A 16,138-nucleotide genomic window follows, 5' to 3' on the forward strand; every position below is an offset into this window, starting at 1 on the left:
GAGAAACAGAATTTCTATATAAGATGCTGAAACTTTGAGTAAGGCTCATTATTTTTGTTTTGTTTTGTATTTGCAAAGGAAATGTTCTATCAAGAACTGAGATGATTATGAAATAAAAAAGATATGTCCTTGAACAAGAAGTTTCTCATGGTACTATGTCATCATTTATCATCATTACCTTTTCAGACATAAAACAATGAAGACTCTATGATGTCAACATGCATCTGTGAAGCCAAGAAAAGAATGCTTAGGATGAGCTTATTTTTAATTGGGAAGGATATTACAGACGTTCCCACCATTTCTAAACAGAGTTTTGTTTTTAATCCTTTCTATTCAGAGGAAAGAGTTGATGTTTTATATCACCAACATCTATTAAGCACTATTAAAAATGAGGTGAAAGCATCTTACAATGTGCTACACAAATATTTTCAAGAAGTAATTTGAAGTCTAAAGCAGAAGTTCTACTCTGAATTTCTAATATATTTCTACTCACATCTCATTGTAAACAACATGATATTGTAAGGAACATTCTAGCCCAAAACAAGTCAGGTGGTAATGTAAAAAGTACCCTTTTACATTTGGAAAGATGTGCTGTTCAGGTGTGGTCCTTACATACCCCAAAAAAGTAAAACAAACATTCAGGAGATAGAAAGTCACTTGTCCAGATGAGTGTTTGTTAAAAGGTTAGCTTGTACTACATGCACCTCGTTCTTCTCCCCTCATTAGCATGAAGTGAGTACTTCATGGCTCATCTGAATCATGCTTACTAAGAGCGATAGTGTGTCCCATGTTACAGGAGATGAGTTCCTTTTAATTCATCTCCAACCTGTCATTGCTGGGTCATAACACACCAAAAAAAAAACAAACATTAACACAGTAAATACAGTTTCAGTTATCAAAGCTTCAATAAAAATATAATAGCATCATTAAGATATTCACGTACAACCAGATCAACTAAAATGCATCTCAACATGCATCATCTCAACATTCACTGGTATATCAGACTATTTCTTAATAAAGCACCTCACAGCTTCTTTGTTTAACTGTTTTGTCTCAATAGGCTAAAAAGAGAGTACATGAATTATATTTACTTTGGGTCTGCTGTAACTGCTTAATCCAATCACTTGCTCAGTCAGAAACAGAAAATAAACTGACTAGTATAAAAACTGAAGGACAGCACATTCAAAAAATAAAAACACACCTGTCTGCTGTAATCTATAATTCTGCTATGCCTGTAGAACTGAGAAGCCAGAGTGCAAGTAAAAAGGCCAAGATTTTGCCAACCAAATGCCTATGAAAAAAAAAAAAGTGAATTTAAGGTCACAATACTGCATTCTTATCAGGGGATAGTAATTCACTTCCTAAAGCTGCAACAGGCTTTCTGCGAGATTGTGACGAAGTCATAAATTTCATAGATTTGGGAATGTGTTTCTAGTTTCAGGCACCAAATAATTCCTAATAATTACAAACAAGGAAGCAACTGCAAATTGCTTAAGGATAGGTCTGTAGTAAAATACTTTGCTAAATCAGAGTTTTTGAGATGCAGTTTCCTAAATACAGACACCACTCTTTTATCCCCTCAAGTCTCAACATACCTGCATCCAGATTTATTTCCATGAACCATCTTCATTAATACAGATACACTGTAACTGTGCTAATACACTTATTACAGTTAATCCTGAGCATTTTGGGGTTGTCCCAGTCTTTCAGTGAGAATAATAACAGTTCATCTTTTCTATTCTTTATGATACAATGACCTTGAGATTATAAAAAAATTCAAATACCGTTTAATTTTGTTAGAAGGCTCTCTCCCAAAGTCTTCTGAATTCTATGAAATGGGAGGAGTAGTTAGAGGATAGACAAGTAAAAGTATAATTGTCCCTGACAGAAGAGAGCCTGAATTCAATGTGGGAATAGACACAAGGCAAAAATCTATTTTATAGCCTTCTCTGCAGTAATAAAAATTGTTATTGGAGGCCATCTTCTGAGATATTGCTAAAATAATTTCCTGTGATCTCTGAAGCTGACTTCTCTGTGTGTGTGTGTATATATATATACAAAATAGTCTGTTATTGGAAGACAAAGGGAAAAAAGAACAACGACGAAAAAGGACTTTGAAGTTAATTCTATATCTAGAATTGAAAAGCACTGTTCATTTTTCCAGCAAAGACTTGTCCTGAAAAAATATCTGCTGAAGTCCCATCTTCTTCTAGAACAAACAAAAGCAATAGCGAATTGCACAGCTTTTCTGTACTCACTAAGTAGGTTAGGTGAATAAGAAATGACATAAAGTTTAAAAATAATTTAAGCCATTAAGATGGAAATCATCATCACATTGAAATGTATCATCCTGTCACCCAAGAAACTGTGGGCATAAACTTTTTTTTTTTTAATAGTCTACAAAGAAAATCTTTTTTATGTTGCCTTTTTTTTATTTTCAACTTGTGGTTAAATTACCTCATGCTTGCTCTTAGCACTTAAGAAAGTGTGAAGACGAGACTATAAAAGGAATGTGGGGGTTTACATTGTAGGGTGTGTGTATTTTTTTGTTTTGTTTTGTTGCATTGTTTTGTTTTTATTACTATCTTAAAATAGCCACAGGTCTTTTCTGACTGGGAAGATCAGAAAGAGCAAACGGTGCCTGCCCACGACAGCAAGTTTTCCTTCTGTTCTGTCAGCAGTCTCCAGACCAGCCAGACCATCCCATGTGGAAGAGAGATTTCAATACTTATTACAGTTATTATTGTGCCAGGCAAATCTGGGCAGGCTGCCTGTGGGTTGGTTGTACAGATGGGTGGTAGGCAGAGATGTAAAATGTTGGTTACCAGTGTTCTCAGCTAATCCTAAATTACTGTTTAGGAAATAGACTAAAAATGCAGAAAAAGAAAGAAAGAAAAGAAAAGAAAGGAAAAGAAAGGAAAAGAAAGGAAAAGAAAGGAAAAGAAAGGAAAAGAAAGGAAAAGAAAGGAAAAGAAAGGAAAAGAAAGGAAAAGAAAGGAAAAGAAAAGAAAAGAAAAGAAAAGAAAAGAAAAGAAAAGAAAAGAAAAGAAAAGAAAGAAAAGAAAGAAAGAAAAGAAAGAAAGAAAAGAAAGAAAAAACATATTTCCAAACACTAAGGTAGGTGCTATAGTAGAGCAAACAATGTTATAATAAAATCATGGTAAAGAAACCAACTCTGCACTAAATGACGACTACTACAGTGAGCCTGCTAGGTGGTGACAGCCATCCCCAACAGAACTTAGGGGAGATTTTGCCACTTGAATCATGCCAAACGTGATATCTGAATGGGCCCTCCAAATGTGAAATCAACTCAACCATGATGTTTTTGGCAGCACATGCAACCGAACTGCTACTATGTCCGTAAAGCTGAGCAGCTCAGTGCTTGAACCCCAAAAGACCCACCTTCTACCCTCTCTTCAGCCAAGTTTGGTGTGTCCTATAGATGCCAAGAGCTTCTCCCATGGAGGAGAAGCCAGGAGCAAAGGGGTGACCCAGCACAGGACAGTGCCCCCACCAACAGTCCCACAATACCTGACCACGGCAGGCAGAGACAGGTGTTAGTATTGGGGGACACTGAAGGCACAGCAAGCAGCAAAACAGGGGCAGGGTCTGCCCAGGGGACACAGTCAGGAGCAAGTAGAAATAGGATCAGAGATGAGACTAGAGTTAAGGCTACAGCACAGGGCTGAGAAACTTAACCAGAAGACAGGGCTGGAGTCAGGCTACTTTGCAGTACAGGTCCAAGAGGCATGGCCACAGACAGGGCTGAGAAAAGAACTGAAAGCCTGCACCTGAGCTGGAATGAGACTCCTGGGGGCTAGGGTGAGGGGGGAGGCCCCAGGTGAGGCTGTATGGGGCTATTAAGTTCTATTAATTAGGCCTCAGGGCCCTGGCAACAATATAAGAGTAACTAGAAAACATCACCCAAGAGTATGAAGGACTCTTGAACAACTGGGGTGCTACATTAAGCATCAAGTTACACATTTAGTTTTTGCTATTCCTGTTTAATGATGTTCTCTTTCCAAAAATAGGAAGTCTTATTAACAGAGATTCGCTAGGGAGAGAGGAAGATGAATTTTGCTTCCCAAACCAGTTACAGTGTAAAACACAGATGTTTCATTCTGAACAAAGACACTTCCTGCACCTGGGCTACCCACAAACCATTCCATCTTAATCCGGTACACTGCATTCATACTCCAATCAAGGATATTTTCTGTGAAGTGGCCCTTCCATTTGTATAAATTCACATTCATCTGCATGAGTCTTTAGTCCATGCATACCAGTCCGTGCAAGCTGCAGAGCTGAAGTATCCCCACACCTTACCCCACCATATCCTGGACTTCGGGCTTTGCATAGCAGTGCAAGGTGTGGGTCCCAGGTGCTCCTCTTGCCCCATAGTGTAACTCACACTGGGAGAGAGGTGTAAAGAAAGAGAGGAACTTCAACTCTTCCTTCATATCATGCTTTACTCCACTGTGAGTCCTCACTATTTCTTAACATTAAGGGAAATCCATTTAGGGAAATTTAAGAAAATCCAGAATTCTATGATAGGCTTTGCAAATTAATGTAAGCATCACAGTAAAGGATTTATTTTACATCCACTACTTTTAAAAAGTTACATTCCTATGCTATTAAATGTTCTTAATTTCCACTTTGCTAATACTTTTCATACATCTTTATGTATTGCAAAATCATGTACAAACTGTTAAACTGACACCTTGTCTGCTGTTAAGCTAGTGGTTTCTGCATCTGGACATCAGCCTGTAGTAAACTTGTCTGCTTATAGGACCATGAGAGTAACTAGGGTCTGAGTTTGTAGCTTTATGTTGTGATCCAAACTGCATAAGAAGTTTATAGTGAAATGTTTATGGTTTTCTTGATTATATGTTTCCATTTCACTCCTACCGTAGCACTTCCATAAAGACAACATGCTGCACATTCAAGAGCTGTTGTTTCAAGCTATTTGGGGAGTTTAGAGAACACTGTATCAGTTTACATGCAGATGGCATTTGGATGAGACATTTTTCAGACATAGAAGAGCATCTCTTTTGCAATATGCATATGTATTGCCCAAGAGAAAGAAGACTAATGCAGATGAAGTCTCTAGGTTTCTAGGTATCCAAGTGTAATAAACACGAACATTTCTTATTAAACAATTTCTTATTTAAATGAAAGATTAGATTCTGGCAAACAACTCCATAGAAACAGGTGGTTTCCATGACAAAACTGCAGTCATAAAACATACCGAACCTTGAATGTTGAGTAGCATTTTAGCAAATATTAAAAAGGCAATATAAGATTTTGTCTCTGAGATGCAAACTTTTGTATATGTAGGAGGATTAACAGCTTGCTTTGATGTCTGATGATAGCCTGCCTTGGCTTACAACAGTCCTGCATGATTGATCAAGAATAGTTTTTGGACCCTGACAGGATGACTCAAGCTTTTGAAGCAGTAATACAATAAAGTATGAATGCTGAATACTGGTAAAGGCATTTACAAAGTAAGTGTTTAGATAAATAATTATTTTTGACAACATTCAGGCAAATATGGAGATTCAGAGACATTTTGCAGGTTGCTTGAAAACTTGTAAGCCACAAAAACGTATGTGGTTCAAAAGAACAATAGCATAGCTACTTTATGTAGCTATTACCAAAAATCTGGGGCTGGGGGCTTTATGAGACCTCTCCCACCCAGCTTCCACCTGGTAGACGCAGCCCAGCCATGCCAGGCCCTGGAGCTGCAGGAGCTTGTTGGACCTTGTTCCCTTAGCTACTCTGTTCCCTTTCTCCTGCTCCCCTCAGGTCTCCTGTAGCAAATAGACAAGCTGCTTTAGAGTTTTACTTAGTTTCCAAACTGCTGTGACTCATTGAAGATACCATCTTGGTTCTCTGGTGTACTTGACCCTCCTTAGTTTCTGCCCTCAGTATTTCATAATCCCTTTTGTTTCTATATCATGTTCCCCCATGTATTTACAAAAGTGAGAATTCCCATGTCTCACCAGAATGTTCGTTCACTAAGAGCCACCAGAGCAGAAATGGTGGTACTGTTCCGTATGAATTGCACTCACATCAGTGACTGTAAAAGAGTACCCCTTTCTTTTGTGTAAAGTGCTCTCATATTAGAAACCTGAAATAAACGTGGGGGGGGGGGGGGGGGGGGGGGGGGGGAATAATAATAATAATAATTCCCAGGTTCCCTACTCTCTTTCAGTGCTCCTCATTATTTCGTATGTCATGTGTTGGTATGGATGGGTGTTTGTATGGGTGGTAGATGCAGATAAAAAATAAAGACGACACTTATATGTAGTAGCTCTACTGTAGTTTTGTATAAAGCTGACTTGAAACTTCAAGGCCTGAGAAACATCATGTCTACATACAACACAAAAGAGTAATGAGTGGTTTCTCATTGTAGTGCAGCTTCATTTTGATCCTTCAGCCCCTTCCATGTGATGTTTCAGTGAAGACAAACTTTAAAACTTGGTATTGGTAATGATCCTTAACCATTTCAGCAATAGACAAACTACACTACATCTTCCAGAAACACAGCTGAGGGAGAACTTTTAAAGATGAGTCATGAGTCATGAAGTTTTGCAAATGCAACAACAGTATTTCCTATACTGGACACATACAAAGCTGTGGGAATATCATGCAAATATTCTGGATTACACTGATGTATATTCATTTTAAAACAGGGAAAAAAAAAAAAAAAAGTAAAAAGGTTTTATGATCTTTTAAAACTGAATGTGTAAAGAAGGAAAAATATTGAGCTGCAAGGTATTGCTAACATAGTTTATGTAAACTTTAAGGTAAGATCAAAACAGATTAACAGCCAATAGGTTTTATGTGTGTTAAGTAACCTCATTTTTCACATATACATCCAATCTCTGAATTTTTCAAACTGTTTAGCTCCTACTGAGATCAGCAAAAAAATAGAGCTGTGTTGTCTTTTAACAGTTTTAAATCTCATGTTTACCAAATCAGACTGTGAGGACTCAAACTTCTGCTCAGAAAAGCATCCACTGTGTACAATTGCACTGAATTCACTCTGATTACGTGGATATGCCATCAGTATGAGATGACAATCAGCCCCTTAAAAGATGCAACTCAAACTTTGTTTCAAGTGTTCAGATTTAGTTTTTTCCTAAGGTCACATCTACATTAAGTCTGTAACAGAAGACTAAATCAGAGCAAAATTTTCTCCTGGTATAACTGTGTTGCATGCTAAACACACTTCACGCTTGACATTTCCACTGACATCGATAAGAGACTTGCACATGGTACAAGTTACTAATACAAGCTCAGTTACTAATATAGATCTTTGCTGATGAGATGAAAAAAACGGCCAAAGCAAAGACTGCTGTAGTAGAAATGAAGGGTAAGATTCTAGGTCTGCCAGGAACTTCTGATCTTCTTTTTACAGAACTTAAGTTTTACACAATTTTCTCTAACATGACAGGATGAACAAACTTGCTGTTTCATCCTTTCTCTCCTTGTATTACATAGCTTTGTCCCTTACGTAAAATCCTCTTCTTGCTCTAACTTCCCCTTTCTTACTATTTGTGTGCTTACCTGTCGATTAAAGTCAGACCAAGAGGATAGCAATTCTGCTGCAACAGTGGTCACTCTGTCTTTACCTGTCACTTGCTTGGGTTAAAAGTTCATTGATGCAGAGACTACCATCTTCTGTGTTTGAACAGTCCCTTTAATTATCATAGTCCTGATTTGTTCATTCTTTTATTTTATGATGTGCTGTCATTGTATATGGTAGCAATATATTAAAGTGTGGATTTGACAAAATATTATTATATTTTTCCTGATTGAAACTGGAATATTTCTAGTAATTTTAAAGCTTACAGTCTACTGAAATAGTCCCCACACAAATCGTGTGCTTGGGCATACATGCTGTGCATGCTTTGCAAATTTCAGTACAATTTTTCATGCTTGGCTGAAGTAAGGTTACAATACAACACCTAGATGAAAAATAATGTATCCAACTCTTATTTTAGACTGAGAAAACTCATTTGCAAGCACAGTACAAACAAAGTCTTAAATTTATATGGTAAGAGTATTTGTTCAGTGAATCATAAGCATTCACAATCTATTAAATGAAAAAGGCCTGTGGAAACTTGTGCCTTCAATACATTTTGCATGATGTTTTTCAGAATTTCATGTTTCCTCAGCCATAAATCTGCTCAAGCCATTAAAACCTATTAAAACTGTAATCAAATAAATACCATGAATCTACTTACAGGTGACTCAGAATAACAGTGGCAAAAAGGAGTATAGTAATACAATTCTTCTAGTATAATACATGTACTTGCTTGCAGTTCAAATCAATGTATTCTACTGGCCAATCAATACCACCTTACTCTGCTTATCACTACTTGTAAGCCTTTTCAATAATTCTAATTTTCAAGAGTCATTACTGAAATTGTATAGCCATTGATTGCTTAAAGGTTACAGATAGTATGAACAAATTGAATTTTAGATTCAATTAAACCTGTTGAAAAATTGCAAATCACATTTTCTCAAGAAAGTTTCATGTTAGTCTTTCAGATGAAATAAATTAGCATAGATCTGCTACAACCACAGTATCTATGCTACTTTAGATCAGCAGAGGATTTAATTTTTAGGTTATAGTACCTACAAACTAGAGGGCGATTATGCACTGACCCAGAGCATCTTTTCATCTTCCCTTGACCTGAGTAGGGACCATAACAGATAAACATTGCCATTGCATATTCTCTGTCTCTGATACAGGATATCTCATCCAGGAGGGCCACACTTCTGCTGTCCCCTTTCTCCAGTCTGATTAGATGCAGGACAGTTTGCATCTGTAAGGTCCACAGTTATATTAAATTAATTTGAGGGAATTTAAATGTTCACAAAAGACCAAGTTTTCAACAGAACAGCTTCTGCATTTATTGTGAGATGTAATCATATCTCAGCCACTCTTAGTAAAATGCTTACGGTCAGTAATTTTTCAAAGACAATTAGCCACTTTATATGGTAGTCTCAAAAACAGAGAGGCATTTTAAGGTGTTCAGCTTTAACTGAAATCCTGGCTTGTACACCATAAGTTGTAATAGATAGCACAGTTCAGACTCATGGCATCACAGTAACTGAGAATTAGATGGGAAATTGTCATTGTGTCTTCTCCTAGGCCATCTAAAAGTTGTGGCTTAGTTTACCATTGTCTTTTTTTTTTTCTTTTTTTTTTTTTTCCTGGAGCATATAGATGAACATCACGTGTACTGAAGAGAAAACTATGTTCTTAAAAACTATGTTCTTAAAATGTCAGCTGTTTGGTACCTGCAGTGTTACTCTAATTCTCTCTATAGTAACACTAGTTCTATGACTGCATTTGTTTTCAGGACTACGTTGCAGTCTTTCTCCAGCCAAATGATAGAAATGCTTCCAGAATTCTTGTAGTTTGCTTGCATCTCTTAGTTACTCAGAATAATTTCACACCTTTCTCTCTTTTCCTACTTTGTTCCCTTCTCTTTTGAGAATTATAGATGTCCCCTACAGCTGATTTTTATTTATTCTCAGCCACTCTTCTGCATTGCAGATAAATTTAAGTGGAAGTCACCTGGTTTGTTCACTGATGGTGCATGCAGCTGAAGATAGATTGCAATCAATAGGAAAATTTTTGTTATCTTTCCCATATGGAAAGAATTAGCCCTGGTTTTATGTACATACATAGGTATTCATAGGCAAATCCATGCACTTAAGTTTTGTTGATTTTGGATGAGTTTGCAATTCAGACACATTTTTTACTAAGCTATCTTAACTTCTAAGCAATATTTGTATTCAGGAACTTGAATACCGTGGGAATCAGGCCCAAGATACACAGACATTTAAGCCTTGTGAATTTTATTGATAAGCACTTTACCTGTTTGCAGCTAAAATTAATAAAAACTGAATGTCACATAATGCCTACCTGATTTGCAGGAACAATTTACATTTCTCTGTGAACACCAGTACTAGGAAGTGTTACGTAACTGTCAAATTAGAAATGGGCCAGTTTTACGTGCAAGTGGAAATTTGTTCTATCCTGTTTGTGACCATATAGGTTATACCATTTGTAAACTAATGATGTTTTTGAATGTCTTGGTTCAAAAAAAATAATGATGTTTTTGAATGTCTTGATTAATTCTACAGACAGTGATGGAGTTAGAAAAATCATTCCTATCACCGTTCCTTTCATGGTAAAAGCTGATGATATGGTATGAAAGAAAAACATGAGCCCCTTCTGTGAGCCATTAATTGTTGATAAGTATAGATACAGATAAGAAGGACTCTACAACTCCAGTTGTCTGCAGCAATGGCTCTTACTACAGTTACTCATTCTATTTGTAAAAACTGCATAGGAGGTATCATATAATCTTCTCTGCTCTATCAACAAGTTGTGTTATCTTGCACACAGTTATTTCACTTCACTTCACAGGGTCTTCACTCTACCTATAAAAAGAGAGTAACCTCCCATGCAAGCAAGGGGGAAAGGAGCTATAAAGTTGTGTTGCCAGACATCAGAAGGCTTTCTTTTTATGAAGATTTTTTTTTTATTAATTGAAACCCAGAGAAACTGACACCTCCCTCCTTAGAAAGCTCTCAATGTTCATAGATGTTATGTCTCTTACAAGGATCTTAATAACAAAAACAATGCATTTGTACCAGTCCTAACCTGGTAGAAACAGGATCAATATCAAAACAAAAGCTCCTGATCCAAGCATTCCCTAATCTGTGCTTTCCAGCATCTGAATTTTCAATGTGTTGTGCTGTGTAAAATGAACCAGAATTTTGGTGCAGGAATATCTCACAATATTACATGCCTGAAACTAAAATAAGGCTACACTACTATGTCATCTGTATATTCATTAGCTTATGGAAAGCTTCATTGTATGTTCATTAAACTTTTATTACTTTATAAAAGGGTTTACGTTTTAAAAGGGTTTATACAAAAGAACTTGCAGCATAGTCAGATGTAGTAGGAAAAGCAGATTTAGTGAGAAAAAATATAAAAATTATAGTAATTCAATCATCTTTAAATGTCTAGATATCAATTTCATTTATACTGAATTAAGAAGTCTGAATTTTTGCATGTTTAGAGGAAGTCTTTAACAGCACATTTCCTGGAACAAATACAAATACTACCTTTCATTATGCTCAGTAAGTTCAGAAATCATGTTATTCCTGCGACTTGACAATACTTTCTAGTCTGTCAATTCAACAAACCTGACTTAACCTAAGTAATACCTGGTTGCATGTCTGTCCTCTGTCCTCTGAGGCTTCTCATATGAGCATGTCACCATCTGCATGCAGTTGTAGACCTGGGTACCATAACTCCATGATGTATTTAGTCAATAAGAAAGCAAAAAAAGAAAAAGAGAAACACACATTAACAATAAAACTTTCATAAAAAGAGTTCAACTCTCCGAATAGTTACCTAACAATCGATGGCAAAGATACGTGCTTATCTGTATTTTGGAAGGAGGACATCTTTCTTTACCTGCTCTCTCTGATATTATTCATAGATACTCCAATTTATATTTTATCCAGCTCTGTATTTTATGCACCTACACATACACAGTAAGAGACTCAATTGACATTTTATTTTTGCATTAAAAAAATAATATTATATAAAACCTCATTTAAGTCTGTAACCTTGCCATGGAAGAAAGATTTTCTAAGTACATTCAACTCCGCATTTTGCTCTTTGGACATAGGAGTGAACAATTATATTTAGTCTACAATATTTTCATACTACTGAATTTCTTCACAGAAGGCTTAGAACCTTATATTGTTTTCAATTTAAGATAAACATGAAAAGGAAATTACTTAAATAGCACACAGCAGCTAGTGATCAATGAACACAATGCAAGGTTATAAAGGTATGCTGTCAAATTCCAGAATGCAAATTTAGATGCCATCCCTAGTGAGAAATGTTTACGGAAATATACATTTCATCAAGTGAAATGCCTCAAATTGAATTTGAAGATAGGGAAACATTAACTCTCTTCCCTTTTTGTGTGTGTAGTGAAGAAAATGAAATGGAAGAAATTAGAATGATTTATAAAGCATTTTTTTTCACAAGGGATTGAAAGTTCCATTTACTACAAGCAACACACAGAGTGAACACACATGAGAAATGTTTAAAGACTCAGCACAACTAAGTGTTGTTTTTTTATTTCCTTAAAAATAAATAAATAAATAAATCACATAATCAAACATATCCTTGGCCAGGGGGAAGGGAAGAGCATTTGAGTAACAGTGAAGGAGGAGTAAGATCATAGGCAGAGGGAGTTGGCTTTTGGTAATGATTTTTTTTCAACATGAAGTTCTTCTAAAGTATTTATGTACATACTTACATGTACATATGTAAGTATAATACGTAAATTACATATGTACATATTTATGTACATACTACAGCTATCTGAAACACTTGAGTGCATTTGGAATACAAAAGAAAAAAAAAAGTAAACAGTTCATATAAGAATCTCAAATTTATTGTGATAGTGCCTTCAAAAGTATTAGCTGCCATGGAGTTGTATATTTTCGGAAAAAAAAAAAAATCGAAAACTGCCTGATGCTAACTGCTACTTGACCACCAGGAGACACTGTTGCTCCACAGAGATGAAAGGCGAGGTTGTGACAATAAATTATCGGGGGTAATACATGTAACAGGCACCGTTATATTCCACGTCATTCTCCACTCTTTCTAAAACTTATACAGACTCAGATGAACTTTGGATTTGTTCTGGTTATGGATCAAATGAATCGCCTAGCATTCTTCCTTGTCAGAACTTCCAAAGAAAAAAAAAAAAAAAAAAAGGGAAAAATGGAACCTAGCTTTCTTGGTCAAAGAGAACTAGAAAAATGCTATTGTTTTGCAATACTTAAGAGACATGCAGAGATGAAATTAAAATTTCAGATGTTCAGATGGAACAAAATTTTGAAATTACATATACATACCTTTATATATACAGTATATATGCATATTCTGCCATAAAATAATCAATACTGTTGTAACGTAGTCAATAATAATGTAAACTCTGAATAAACAATTAATAAATCCAAGACCTGATTAACATATTGAGATTAAATATGTTAGCTGTTAAGTAAGTAACCTATTTCAATATACAGAAAATAGGATTTTCCAGACATAGCAAATGCAGTCATTTTGATATATTTGTTTTTAAACTCAAATTTATGTTACATAGACTATAACATTCATGCAAGTTTTGTGTAATATTTTCATAAGGTATACATGATAATTGTAAAAGCATACATACGTTTATATCTAAGAGTTACACCTTAACTGGCATTTTTGGACATTTTTGTTCAGTGTCTGTAAAAAAGATCTGGCTTTCATTTGGCCAATGCATGTTGTGCTAGGAGTGTAAAATATCCAGAATACCGACATAAATTCTGCTTATATACATATGAAGACCCAGTCATAATGCTACAGAGCTGTGAAAAGACCTAGCCTCATATTCACAGAAGGATTCTGGATTCTGGAGCCTAAATTGTCTCAGTACTCAAAACTCACACCAAGATCTCGCCTAGTACCTCTGATCTCAACTGCAAAACATCCCCAGGCAACCTGCGCAGGTCCAGAACTGCCTCTGACCATCATTGGTTACATTGCTATCATTTCCATGTCACCCTAGCTCAGGGCACAGACCTTCAGGATGAAACGGCAAAGACTGGAGTTCAAAAAGGATGAGGAAAATGCTCCTTTGTGCATTTCATAACCTAACATTCAACAATGTACCCCACATTGAAGGGTGGTGAATTTAATCCATCCTTTTTTGTTATGAACATTGTGTGTGTGCACATGCATAAAGTATGTGTGTGTGTGTTATACATGTATGTACACATACACACTTTATATAAATCAACACAATACTCACTAGAGTTTCTTTGCAGTAAAAAAGTGGAATTCTTAGACACATTTTTCACCAAATGCCATGTCTTTTTAGCCAGAGACAATAACTGATCCTTGATCTATTTTATTATCCTCTGTTCTATCTTCTTATTCAAAGTTCTATAACAATATAAGTGTATATATACACAGCATTTTTTTTGTGGAAATATTCACACATTTTGCTATTTAATTTACTGTCAGTGTTCAGGGTTGCTTTTGGTTATATTTTATTTATTGCTGTTTTCAGATGAATTACATAACTATCATCAGCTGATATGCATTTAATAATCTCCAATACAGAGAGTGATCTTGATTTTAAAACTGAGAACAGCAAAAGTATGTAATAGTTTAGAGATCTATAAAACAGATCAGCTCTTATTTTAAATTAAAATTATATTTTAAATGGTAAGATTCCCACTATTCAGTAAATGCAGGATAATTCAAAATCTTAAAAAAAATAAATTTGAGTTTGAATAAAACTACCTTATAGCTAAGAAGAAAGGCTCTGGGTCATACCACGGGCTGATGTAAATCACCTTAGTTTGATGGAATTCCTTGGAGTTAGACTTCATTGTAATAGATAACTGCTTATTCCTTTTAATCTTGGCAATCAGAACCTGATTATTAAAAAAAAAAAAAAATTGATATTGTTTAAGACAGATTTAAAATAAGTGAACTATTACTAGTATTTTCAATAACACAAATGAAAAGTGTAAGATCCTTATTGTGGCTTTCTATTCCAGGTAACAAGAAAAAAACAGATATTTATTTATTTTTTCTTTCTTAGAACTGAGTATACAGAAATGTCACAAGTATTTTTCTGAGACATCTATGATAAATTTTGATAAAACATCCAGCCTTCTTTGGGGAATGATTTATAGCCAGTGGCTTGAATGCTATTCAAAATCAGGCTGTTTCCTAGAATATTATAGAAAAAATCCCAAGTGGTAGATTTGATTGCCTGAGAAATTTGCTTTACACTAAAATGACCTAAACCTACCTATTTTATCCAACAAATGTTTAAGAGTAGCTTTCCCAACACCTACAGGAATCTACAAGTTTACGATAAGAAAAGTTTGGAAACCTCAGTAGGGAAATATTGGAAGTGACTCTAGAAAAGTTGAAATGAGAAATGCGCCACAGAAAAGTGAATGACTAACAGTTAGAGTGATTTAGCAAGACTGCGAGGGACCTTCTATCTTTTGAAATGTTTAAATTAAGACCAAGCATCTTCCTGAATGGCACCAACTACTACTTAGTCAGGAATTATGGATTGGAGGCAGGAATTCCGTAATGAAATTCTCCATCCCACTTGGTGAGATGATCATGACAGTCCTCTCCAGTTTCGAAATTCTGTGAAAGGAATGGTAATAATACAAGTATAGAACAAAACAGAGACAGAAAGATTTATCAACTCTCCCTTTTTGATATTTTCAACCACTCACTTGAATCAGTTGTGTCTGGTACGGAGCTGTTCCATAGCACTCTGGAGCTGCCTTTTTCTAATTACTTTTCATGTAAGTCATGTAGGAAAGAATGCCAAATACTTCGTGATTCAGTCCACCTGATCTTTTTTTAAGAAATCTGCTTCCTGAGAAAATGCCATTCTGAATTGGTAGTGTCTCATTTGGAGTCTTGGTTTTATATAAAATTGATCCAGATAATAAATAAGATAAATAGTAGTAATACATGCCCAAATTGCATGACATCTTATGGTCTGGAAGATGAAGTGCTGATGTCTATTGATCTTTGCTAGTGATTGCAGACCATTTTCTTAGGTACTTTGTCATAGGCAAATTATACAATTTTGGAGGACAGGATAACCTTCTGCAGTCTTTGCAGAAATTGAACAAACAATTATCATTAAGGCTGGAGCACATCGTTCAAACATTGTATTCACTTTCATAGAGTTTCAGTGTAGCCCCTGTGCAGTAATGGAAATTCTGAAGCCAGGAAAAGCATAAGCTTTGATAGGTGCAATAGTCATTTTTCAGACTGCTGTTAAAACAACATAGGGCCACCTGTTTTCTGTTTTGGCTGCTCCTTTTCTGGAAGCTGCATTGACTGTGCTTGGAATTGCAGAAGGATCTGTCTGATACTTCTCCATCTGTAAAAATTTGGATCCAAATGGTCTGAGCTCCTGAGTGACTACAGAATGTCCCCGTATTTGCTTACTTTGCTCAAGCCCTTCAATATCTTTTCCATTCC

General features: G+C 35.7%; 1 long non-coding RNA gene across 2 annotated transcripts in view; it reads right to left on the minus strand.

The window, feature by feature from the left end:
- Window positions 1-14,549, minus strand: part of LOC119716013 (uncharacterized) — an 85,562-nt gene extending 71,013 nt beyond the window's left edge. The window contains exons 1-2 of one of the 2 annotated variants that reach the window (XR_011807783.1): window positions 14,414-14,549; window positions 11,260-11,346 (exon numbers count right to left, since the gene is read on the minus strand). This is a non-coding gene — a long non-coding RNA (uncharacterized lncRNA). Of the gene's footprint in view, window positions 1-11,259; window positions 14,384-14,413 lie in introns of those variants that run through there. The other variant, XR_011807782.1, reaches the window with a different exon arrangement.
- Window positions 14,550-16,138: the final 1,589 nt, after the last annotated feature.

The sequence above is a fragment of the Anas platyrhynchos genome, chromosome 2, assembly GCF_047663525.1.
Source record: "Anas platyrhynchos isolate ZD024472 breed Pekin duck chromosome 2, IASCAAS_PekinDuck_T2T, whole genome shotgun sequence".
NCBI classification, from domain to species: Eukaryota; Metazoa; Chordata; class Aves; order Anseriformes; family Anatidae; genus Anas; species Anas platyrhynchos.